Consider the following 13,268-nt stretch of genomic DNA (forward strand, 5'->3'; position numbering starts at 1 on the left):
TTTGTGACTTATAGTTATCCTGTATTAGATCATGAATGCTCACTGCTTACAAGTCTCATACTAAGACAAAATCGTAGTCTAATGATTTTTGATTCTTAATGAGCAACTAATTAAAATGAGTCCAGGATTTCAACTGTAATTAATATTGGAGAAGAAGGATGTATTTGTAAAATCCTAATAACTCAGCAGTGCGTCATCATGACCTGAATTCGAACCCAGGAACTCTCATTCTTGCGCACGAATACTTAACCTTCCTTGAAGGACACTGTAAGTGTATATGAAGGTTACAAATGTGAATATCAGCCCACCACCAGATTGTTTCTCTTATCTCCAAGAGAAACAAAATTGGATCAATTATCTTCGTATAACGTGTAGATATTAAATTTCTTATTGATGATGAAAATAAAGAAAAAAAATAAGAAAAAAGTAAAAAAAATCAGTCAAGATGATCAATGGCGTTTTTCTTTTAAAATTTTTCTTTTAATTTTTGAATAGACAGAGAAGTACGAAAAGTGAAGTTCATTTTATAGAGATATCTAATAAAGAGCACCAAGAAGGTACTGTTTGTTTAAATGTTTCTATGGATGAGAGATTTAGTAGTTGGGTAGGTGAATGGTATTGGTTTGAGTCGTGAAGTGATTGATGAACACTGGAATCTAAGTGTATCTAGTTGATGAGTCTTAAATAGGACGAAACCTGTGTCTTGGATTTCATTACTAGTCACTTACTATCTTTGTTCAGAATGCGTGTGAATAATGGTAATATCGAGGCAATCCGTACAGGCTGCACATATGTTAATAAGAGATTGATAAATCGCAGTCCTCAACAACAAAGGAAAGATTGAAGTAAAATAATACCAAGTGAAATTATACTTACTCTCACTGCATAAGCATGTGGCTTTGAGGACTCAGTAGCTAAGTGGATAACACGAACGATACTAGATTCGATTTCCATAATGAACATCAACTCTGAGATGCTGTTACATCAAACTGACGAGTTCCGAATAAGACGAAACGCGGGTCAATCTGTGTTCCACTACCAGCCACTTTCCATCTTTGCTTAATTAAGTAATAAGCTTGGTAAGAAGAATAAATTGTCGTGACTTTGTCTCATTTGAAAAGTGTTAGAGTTGTCGGGGTAAAAATTATGCAAAATAATACGAAGCGAATAATAGAAATGTGACACTTCAACTCATCTAAAGTTCTCTTAGTTAATCAAACGATGTTTGTCTTATCCTAAATCAAATTTATACAGAATAATTGAGCAGTATCCAATGATGTGTTTACCCAATCTTTAGCGTAGAGTAAATACGACTTAAGTTTTGAGCAACTAGATATCGAGAGGACTAAGATGGAATATTATATGGTTGAAGGTGGTCTTTCTTAAATAAACATGAAGTCTTAATATCTAGATAGTTACATAATGGATTATAAAGCTGAATGAATTGGTTCGAATCCTCAAAGTAACATCAATACCCTGAAGATGATAGATATATCTTAATGATGAGTGTCAAATAACATGAAACGGAATTGCGTAGTTATTTACTAACTACCTTCAACTACTTCACATTCATATTTCTTTATTATATTTATGGAATCGGAATAAATGCTCATCACTATGATTGAATGAATCACTATTAGAACATTTATTATTGAGTGTTAAGTTTGTCTTATATTGTTCCTACTCCCTCCCTTTCCATTCTTTTGTATATTGTGTTCTATACTACTTATTTACATTCAGTAAGCACTTGTATGTCCAACAAAGTTCACACTTATGTTGTAATGCAAGTTGTAGTGTAATATTCTCAAATGTTCACATATACTTATAACGTTTATTGTACTTATCATTGTATTTATCATTACCATCACTGTGGCTTAATCACTCTAGTGGTTATCCACATTTTTTTGCATCTGTTTAAACACAACAGTTTCCATATTGTATCGCTCTTGGTTCGGGTTTCCATTGTTCATAAACTGTTATCAAATTTCAACACAGCTATCAACTTTCCTATGTGCTATCGTATGGTGAAATTATTGTTTATGTTACTGTTACAAGAAGCTTTTTATTTTCATACTTGAAAAACGCGTTTGAACTCTTCAGATACCACACAAGTTGAGGTTTGTAATTAAATTTTGTGTATTATTCAATAAAGAATCGCTATTGTAGACAAATCGTTGTTTTGGAAACTGCGATTTTGCGCGTATCTCAATTGGATGACTTGAACGCTTCGATAGATCTAACATTGAGGAAGTTTGATTGGTTCCATTAAAAGTGGAATGATTATGAGTTACATCGTCATACAACCCTGAGAATATTCATACACTTACCTTTCTACTGATAGATATCAATAGGATAGTAATTCAAGTTCACAACATATATGGTTTGTCAGTAGGTAAGTGATTTACGTACATTATGTAATAATTGTGTTTTAATGGTAGTAACAATGAATGACGTTATTAGTCTGAATGAGGGATTAGTAGTATGTATTCCATTCTCGTCCTCTGATTTTCGATTTTCTCAGTTTTCTGTCTCCAAACATTCCACTTTCGATTAGTGATACATACTATTTATAACTGTCGTGATCGAGTAGCACTGATCACACTAAAACTACGAACTTCATACTCGAGATGTGAAATTAGCTGACTCAGATACATATGAAGACAGTATTATTCAGGGTTTTCCAACTCCCTTGAGTAGATCCTTCGTATCTAGCAACCTAGTTAAAACATCGGACATTCGCTATTCATCCTCTCAATTTTGTAAACAACAGTTATGCTACGAGAAAACAGTCAGTAGGATTTCTCTTGCAGTGGCTGTATACTCTCGACCGTACCAGGGAATTTGGGAGCGAAAACAATGCCGTTAGTAGATTTTCGCTTAAACCGTTATTTAGAAAACAGTGAGCTGTTTCGATTCTCTACTGTCTTTCTGAAGTCATTTGATTAATGGATTCTCTTTATTTGTATTTTGTTTACGAAATAGCTTTCTGTATAGATGTTTTTAGACTACTTATTACAATGTTATAAGTTGTTGAAGAATCCTGTTATAGTTTTATTTTTCAAAATATCAATGTAATTTTTAATGGAAACCGAGTTAACAAATCGTTTATTTGTTTATCCAAACATTGTTATGCGCATTCTATATTTGCAGGTGTTTTGCACTATGGAACCTGTTCCTTCAATTAGACAATCCATGTGATGAACGAATGGATCATAAAGCATTAGGATAAACACAAAATGTAATCTCTTCTCAAGCAAACATGGATATTGGCTAGCAGTGAAATCCAAGACATGCGTTTCGTTCTATTTGGGACTCGTCATCTAGATGTACCCACATCGCAGAGTTGATGTTCATTCCGGGACTCCAACCCATCGATGGCATCCCTAAATAAGAATGGAAAGATACAAGTAAAACAACACCAAGTGAATGTAATCTCTTATCGTTTATTTAATCATTTCTACAGATCACAATTGTATCAAATTTGTATGGATACTGAATTATTCAAATGAAGACTTTGAAGTGTAAGGTATATTTTTCTCTTTATCCATCATCAGATAGAACGAGAAAAGTGCAACCTGTTTTATATAAACACGTTTCAAAATGACTTCCATGTAAGATGTTAAAGAGTAGGCAGTTACATCATAACAAATCTACAATTTCAGGGTGAAGTCTGTTATTAGAGCAGTACTAATATCGTAGTAGACCATAATTCTACACTTACACTAGTACTACTACTACTACCACTACTACTACTACTACTACTACTACAGATTCTGAAATGCCTAATAATATATTGCTACGCATTATACTATCTGCATCACATTAGCAACTAGCGGACAATCTGCCACTATCAACACTACCAATACTACATCTGTTATTGATATAGAGAGTAGGTAATAGTAAACAGATTTATTAAGTTATGCCAATACACATACTGCATAATTGGAAAGTGTAAAAAGTACATGATGTAAATAATTTACCTAACTTCCTTCAACTGGTTTTCACAAACACCATCGTCCTTTCATTTCCGTTGTTATTTTAGTTGCTAACCGTTTTATCTTCTCTCCTCATTTCTCTTCCTTCCGCTTTTATCCGTCTGAACCCTACTTTCAATTCTTGAACAATACTATATTCTTCTGTCCATACAAGTAAAACATACACACACACTTTAATCATACGCTATCCTACCTTTATTTTTACTACTTTGTGGTGTTCGTATGAACTAAGGATTCTTTTTGTACTTGATTGCTTGCTTCATTCGCATTTCAAAAGCATTACGTTCGTTCGTGCTTGTCAACTACTCCTTTGTTGAATTGCGTTGTTTCTGAGAATCTTAGTTCATACTATAATTCAAAAATTCCTAATTATCATTTACTTCCACAATTACTAATTCTATTTATATTGCAGGTATTATGACTACTTGAGGTGGTGAAGTGAATAATGTTAGATGAACATTGAAAAACTAAAAGCAGTCAACGACCGTTCCGTCCAAAAATGGGATCCCTCAACAACATTTCACGACTATGCTCTATTGTTTCCGATGAGCAATAGCATCGCACATGACATGGATGAGCTGCACAGGGAATTATCCGTGTGAAACACAGCTTTTAGATTTCGTGTTCACGAAATCAAATACGGTTCGTGTTCAATCCATACTTTCAACATATGACAATGTGATCAACATCATTCTGATGAAATTCCAAAGAACTTGGGAATCATCACTAATATTTCTATCATTACACAACCCTGTCATGCAATGCAAACTTTCATCTATCACTTTGTTTAAAGATATAGAGAAAAGATGTATCAGTTGACAATGACAGAGTACATGGATGCTTTAAGTAGATATCATTGCAAGTAACTGAAATCTGTGTACACATATAGCCTCAATAGATTCTGAGATGAGATCAAAACTGAATAATGTTTTATCTTTAGTGAAAGCGTCATTCATCTTAAACTATCTTGATACCCAGGCGTTTGCGATCGAATACACATAAATGAATCGTGGGTAGGCATCATCTCTCTTTAGTTATGAAAATAAATCGTGAATTTCCATGCCTAATTTGATTGTTTGTGAGTTTGCAAGTTACGTCTGCTTTCGTAAGACATTGTTAGTTAAGGCTTGTTACTGACTTCTCATATCGAGGGAAAGGAGAGGGTGTGAATCTACTGAATTGTAGTTTAATAAGGATTTGAATCATGGTGACTGCCGCTTCTTGTACATAGATTTAGTTCAGTAATATCAGGATACTAATTCCTGGATTTGTCACGTGACTAGATTGAGTTCATTAATACCGGGATATTGATTCATGGTTTTATTACTTGACAATAATATATTCATTCCATGCTACTTGAAATTATGAAGACATGTTGTGGCATCGTCATGTTACTCGAAAATGCAAGGAAAATACCCAGGACATTGAAAACCAGAACATACTCTAAAAATTAGTCACAAACTGCTTATCAAACTGATCAGCAAACACTAGATTAACATAAAATATACTAAATGGATTCATTATAATATCCCTCATGAACAACACCTTCGAAATCACAAAAATGAATTATTTGAGTTCTCCATGAATAAGTGTTAGCGCAGAAATCCAATGAAATCTTTACAATCTATACTGTATAATCTAAAGAAAACAAGAACAACTGAAGGCAATGAGTTGAGAAAAACAATATTAAGGCTGATACAAACGTATGGCATAACAAGATTTAATATCACCACAGATGTTTGAAATTAATAATATGAATAGAAAAACAGTTGGAGCAGTACTATTTTATGTGTGCTACTGATGCTGACAGATATAAGTAGTATGTATCATTCACAAAAATCGAAATAAGTGGTGACACAAGGTTTTGCAGATCAAAGAGAATAGATTGAGAGCTGAGATTGATTGCTTCGGAAATGAATGAACAATGAAATCTGAGACGATTGATGAAGCATTCACTGTATGGTTCTCATATATTCTGTAGATTAGTTTAGACATTATAATTACTTGTTATCCTATTCATTCTATACATATTTATATATCAATATGAACTTAACTTCGAAAACAAACTACTTTCATACTACTCACTTATTGTTTTTCTGTATAAAGTTCAAGAGAACCTGATTTCTAAAGATTGAGAAATTGTCAAGATGTCAATACTTGAACACTTTTTTATATCTAAAATTTATTCATATTCAATCACTAAGCAACAATGTTCTCAAACAAGTATAGATGAACATCGTATTAAATAAAAAAGAAGAAAGGCGGTGAGAATGAGGGTGAGGATGGGAATAGAATAAATATTACTAGCATGTAAACTAAATTTAAAAGAGAGAATAATGAATTGATTTTCGTTAGAAAATAAAGTAAAAATGAAAAAGAATTTCCTTTTTTATGTTGTTGTTGTTGTTGTTATGGCAACAGGATAGATACAGAATAAACTAATGAAATTAGTAGGAATGATAATTACGAAAGACACCGTAGATCTTGGGATCAAACCTTGAACAATAGTGAGGATTTCCACCATATGAAGAAACGGTTAGCATTGGTAGTCAAACAGCAGTCGACTCAGGATCTCAATCAAAGCGTGATAATCTCCACAACCTTATATTGATAAACTTTTATTCATCAAACAAATAGAATATTAAGGTATCATGGAGGGAATACGATCAGCTATTGTTAAACAACTCCATATTATATTGCTACGTTCATCTAACGCTTTCTGGTCTTCAATAGTATCTACCCTGATGTGGAATTAATCATTCATGAATACAATCGGTGAGTTAGTCGAATCTAAAAAAATTCTCTTCAAACAAACTGGAACGTTATTCGTTGATAACTTGTTGATAATTTGTCTCAGTTCAAAAGTGTTATTGTATCCAACCGTCTGATTCAGTGATGCTCAATTATTCCACTCAGTTATTCAAAGAAAAGTAAACAATACTAATACTTCATTATCAATTGTCGATAAACAATTTTCACAGTTCATTTATACTCATATAAGGTGACTAATTGATAACAATATACATGTTCTCTTGTTCGTAATGCAAGACTGGCTTAGCAATTGCCTGTGCTTACTGTCCTATCAGGACGCTTAAACGATGTTCTGAGAAAATATTAAACCAGTCAGTGAGAACAAACAAGATGAATAAGCAAAGATGAAAAGTGTCTAGCAGTAAAATCCCAGACACGTGGTTCATCCTATTAAGGACTCAACGGCTGAATATAACTCGATATTACTTTAATTCACAAGCATTCTAAACAAAGATAGTAGGTGACTAGTAATGAAATGCAGGACACAAGTTTCGTCCTATTTAAAACTCATCAACTAGATTGATCTACATTCCAGTGTTCATCTATCACTTCACGACTCAAACCAATACCATTCACCTACCCAACTACTAAATCTCTTACCCATAGAAACGTTCAAACAAACACTGCCTTCTTGTTTCTCTTTGTTAGATATTTCTTTAAAATGATCTTCACCAGTTTTATTTCTCTGTCTATTCAAAAATTGAAAGAAGGATTTTGAAAGAATAACGCCATTGATCATATTGATTGATTTTTCTAAACTTTTTTATTTTATTTCTTTCTTTTCACAATCAATAAGAAACTCACTATCTGCACGTTATACGAAGATGATTGATCCGATTTTGTTTCTCTTAGAGATAAGAGAAACAATATGGTGGTGGGCTGATGTTCACATTTGTCACCTTCATATATATTTACAGTGATTTTCAAGGAAGGTTAAGTATTCGTGCGCCAGACTGAGAGTTCCTGGGTTCGAATCCAGGTCATGATGACGCATTGCTGAGTTCTTGGGATTTTAAAATACATCCTTCTTCTTCATTGTTAATTACAGTTGACATCCTGGACTCATTTTAATTAGTTGCTCATTAGAAGTCAGAAATCATTAGACCACGGTTTTGTCTTAGTATGAGATTTGTAAGCAGTGTGCATTCATGATCTAATACAAGATAACTACAACGCCAAAAACGCTATTTAGCCAAACGCATGAATGAATTTCCCGCTAAAATCCAGGACCTATTCTCTTATCACTTTGAGATCAGTCAAAATGTCAGAACAGTAGCAGCGTGACAAGAACAAACCGAGTTTGAAATCCGATGTCAGCTATTGTGATTAGTTTTATACCATACTGATATTTGTTAGTCATAATCAAAGTAGAATTTCATTTATCCTCTAAGGTGATTGAAAGGTGAATTATGGAAACCATCTACCATATAACGTTACTGAGTTTTTTTGGAAACATTCTTTTGGAAGGTTGAAGAATAACCGAACGAATTCAAATAATTAATCTAGTGATAAACAACAACGAATCGAAAGTATTGTGTTGGTCGCTAGGTTAAAGCCATATTGTACATTGTAGGTTCCATGCAAGTCAATTTATTCATCCTTGTCGAGTCACGTTTTATCCTGTTCATCATTCGTTTATCAACCTTCATCGTTTTAGTGTGAGCGTTTGTGTTTGCATTTCCTCATTCTAATTCATCACATTTCTGTAACTTATTATTGATCTGACCATAAGTATCAATTAATGCTTGACTAGATTGATTTGGCTCACACGCCACATCCCTTACACATTGTTTCGCTTCGTTCCTCTGATTGTCCATCCACATCAATCAGTGTACGAAATATACGTATTCGAAATCCATTCTCGTATTTACCAACGTGATTTAAATCGATCATTAGTGACATATGTATATCTGTCTTAATAGCTATCAGAAACTAAGAAACTGGAGTGAGATATGGAGTCACCAAAATTCTACTAAACTGTATTCATAACAATTCATTTATCAAACTATAGATAATCTATTACATCTATCAGAAGGGTTTTTGTACATAATATAGTGATCTCAATAGTTGAGATCATGAGTCAATTGAAGCTAGACCACCATGCAAAACCTCGAAGCATTGGACGGCCGTTTCGTCCCATTGTGGGACTCATCAGCAGTGCGCATCGTCATCATCTTCCAAAGCATCATCATCATTATCAATACACCATGCATTCTCTGTCCTAGTTCCCTTCTCTTCGAACATTCTTAGCCTTCTGCCACTAGGTATTTCACTTTCGATTGATGATGCATACTACTTATATCTGTGTATATCAGTAGCACTCCTCATTTAAGTAATTATATGAATAGTGGTACAATTAAACCTGCAAGATTCAGAAAAATGTGAATACTGCAAAAGGAACTGATATATATTATCACTGAGAGGAAGAGGAATTTGGGTATATCTGGAAAGCAATTTGGTTTTGAGTAGTAAATCTGATCTGAATGGAATATTTACCATTAGATTAAAAGGGACAATAAAACAATACAGATAATGAATTTCTTTAAGGAATTTCAAATTACATGATATTACTACTTATTTCTTCGAAAGATTATTAGGCAATTGGTGATAGGGAATATTCTATTATAATTGAGACAATAATTTATGGATGACCTTTGAATGACCCCAAAATGAACTTATAGCATGTCCACCTAATTAGTAAAGCTAAATGAGGATAATAAAGCTGTGTAAAGAAACAAAGATTGTGATTCACAATTGTTTGTTAAAGATTAAGATTTGGACCTAAGGGGGCGCATGAATTACGAACAGACATAAGCTATAATGGTAAAACTCTTTTTAACCGAAATGGATTATTGAATTTCGCGCCAAAATCCAAGACCTGTTATCTTAAATCTGATCGATTCATCCGTAAACGATAGTCTTATCTTAGTATCATAATAAACTTACAAAGTATTCACCAAAGGTATAATTTTATTCAAAACTTGTTGATTTAATACAGTAATAGGTTGGTATAAAGAAGTTTCAAAACAGACAAACATATTTCCATTGAAGGATCTCAACAACTAAAGTGAACCAATTACCAGTGCGTGGGAAACTAGTAGAAAACTCTCGATTTTTCAAAATATCAGTTACGGTGATGAATTGATCAGTTCAATCAGTCAGTCAGTCTGATACAAGGTGGGACCAAGTATATTTATAGACCACTAAGCTGGTCGACATTTAGCGGTGCTGATGGCGAACATTGACTAACCTACTAATCGATGTTATGCTTTTCATTTCATTCCATATATATATAAATATATATTACTTCGTTGTTTAATAATTCAATGATTATACGTTCCAGATAGAGATCTTCTGTGTTGAAGCATGTGAATGATAGAAACTTTTATATTTTCTATGAAAATATATGCCGTCATTGTTAACAAAGTATGTAGTCAACATTGAAACACGTTTGAAATATGTTTGTTATGTATTTGTGTGAGTGTGTGTTTTTGTTGTTCGTTGTACAAGTATATTTATTATCAACTAAGAGTTACGTAATCGTTATGGGATAATGATAATGCTTGTAGCTATAAGAGAATACAATTGATTCTTATATACCATAGTAACAATCAGGATATTGTATGAATAAAAAAAAGTTAAATGAATTTGATGATAATAGTGAGTTCAAATATTAGTTAACAGGACAATGTTATGTATTCACCACAAACTTACATACCTACATACATACACACACACACATACATACTTACATGCTTAGATACATGTTTAAAGGAACCTATCCATTTAACTGTTGTTTCCAGGTATGTTGTAAATGTTATTTCTTAGTACATCAACTTCTTATTGGTTAAAATGTTGATTTTTATATTTTAATTTTTAGTTTCTAATTGGATAATAATAAATAAATATGGCCATAGAAACGGCGTTTTATATAAACAGAGGAAAGTATATACTCGAAACGCCTAAACTGTAGACCACTAAGCCTGCATCCAACGGTGTTCAGCAGTATCATCCAGAGCACATGATTCACGATCTTTGCAAATTGTATGTAAATGATAGCAAAGATCATACCAGTTGAATTGATTAACCTGTGTCCTTGATTTCAATACTACTCATTTACTATCTTTGCTCAGAATGTATGTGAATCAAGATAATATCCAGGCAGTCCGTATGGCATGCACATATTTAATTAAGAGAATAATCAATTGCGGTCCTTAACAACAATGGGAAGATTGAAGTTAAATAATACCAAGCAAATTTAAACTTACCCCTATTGCACAAGCAAGTGCCTATCAGAACTCAGCAGCTAAATGAATAACGCAATGTCGTTTGAAGCAATCGAAACTAGGTTCGAGTCCCATAGTGATCATCAATTCTAACTCGCAAATAGAACGAAACGCACGTCTTGGATTCAGCTGCTAGCCACTATCCATTTCTGCTTCATAAGAGATAACAATTCATGTTTTTACTAATACTATGTGATCCATTCGTTCATTACACGGATTGTCTGATTGAAGGAACCTGTTCTGTAGTGTCATACTCCTGCAAATAATGAGTGCACATAACAATGTTTGCGTACACAAATAAAGGATTTGTCAATTCAGTTTCCATTAAAAATCACTTTGGTGTTTTGGAAAATAAAACTACAACGGGATTTTTTAACTACTTATAATATTAAAATAAGTAGTCTAAATACATCTATATACAATAGTAAGCTATTTCGTAAAGAAAATACAAATAAAGAAAATCATTTAATGACATGACTTCAGAAAGACAGTAGAGAATCGAAACAGCTCATTGTTATCTTAATAACGGTTTGAACAAAAATCTTCGAACGGTATTTGTTTTTGCTCCTAAATTCCCTGATACGGTCGAGAGTGAGAAGAATCCGCTCTCCCACTCGAAGAACTATCAAATCACCACGTGCATTCAACCACTGACAGTGAAGTCTTACTCGTTGCCTTCTCACGGTATTAGTGTTGTTTATGAAATTGTGAAGAGGAAAAGGAAACTAGTGGATGGGAAACGTTAGCTCCTGCTCTACAAATGCTCTAACATGGCCATGCGTATACAGCCACTGCCAGAGAAATCCTATTGACTATTTTCTCGTAGCATTACTGTTGTTTACAAAATTGAGAGGATGAAAATCGAGTGTCCGGTCTTTTGACAAGGTTGCTAGATAGGAGGGAGTTGTAAAACCCTAATTCCAAACCAATGATGGACATGCGTTTTGGTATCCTGAAGGAACAAATAACGTATGAACCAATTGTTGATCACTACATCTCGTCACCCTACTCCACTGCCTCATGGATTAGTCCTTTAAGTCTTGGGCTCTGGGTTGTAACACACTAAGAAAATCACCTACTTCAGTCTCCGTACCCGGGTACTACCCCAGCTCACACACAAGTCGATCAGCTTATGTGGTACATAAGTTGAGCTATTTACTCACTCACTCGCACACTCAAGTAATCACTCACTCACACAATTACTTGCACACTCAATTACTCACACATTCACTCACTTCACTCAATCACTTCAATGTGTGATATTCTATGTATTCGTTACATAATAAGATCATTTTATTAAATAACAATCAACGAATATCGTTACACGTGACGTGTATTAATTCATCAAATTCTCCTATTCAATATTCAATTTCAATATTACTTATCGTCTCATTGTTAAGTAACTAAACCATGTATATTCATGTTCCTCTAATTATAAGCATTATTTTGACCTATAGATTATTATCATTATTATACGATTAACCATTCTTGAGTTATGCTCTGTCGATTATGAATTACTATGTCCCACATTTTATACCCAATGTTGGTTAGATCTTGTAAAAATGTATTTTTTCTATAATGTGGTTTGATGTGGTTTGTTCAGTTTGTTCATAAACCGCGAAGTAGGTTACAGTCCCAAAGTGGACATCAACTCTGAGATGTGAGCGTATCCAGCTGACTGATCCCAAATAGGACAAAACGCATGTCCTAGATTCTACTGCTTGACGCTATGCATCTTTGCTTATAAAGTTTGTGACCTAAGGCAATATCGGAGCAGTCCGCACAAGATGAACAATTACAGTTCTATATACCATCGAGAAGAGATCTTGAATAGGCACTAATGAGGGATGCGATACTAGAACGAATCAACCGTTTGGTGCTTTTAGGTTTTCAATGGTGGTCTAGCTTACACTGACTCATGAATTCAACTGTTGAAATTAATGAAATTTCCACAAGCCTCTTCTCTGATATTCATATTATTCTGCTGTGATTATGAATCTTACTTCATTCAGATTAACTAGTTTTGTTTAAATTAAATGTTGAACAATCTAACAATATCCATAGACCTCTAACTTCATGCTATTTCTCCACGGCCTGTAAAAAATTTATACATTGAACGATGATTTGGTCTCGGTATAGGACTCTTTAGCAATGCGAATCCACGATCTCACTCGTT

The sequence above is a fragment of the Schistosoma haematobium genome, chromosome 2, assembly GCF_000699445.3.
Source record: "Schistosoma haematobium chromosome 2, whole genome shotgun sequence".
NCBI lineage: Eukaryota > Metazoa > Platyhelminthes > Trematoda > Strigeidida > Schistosomatidae > Schistosoma > Schistosoma haematobium.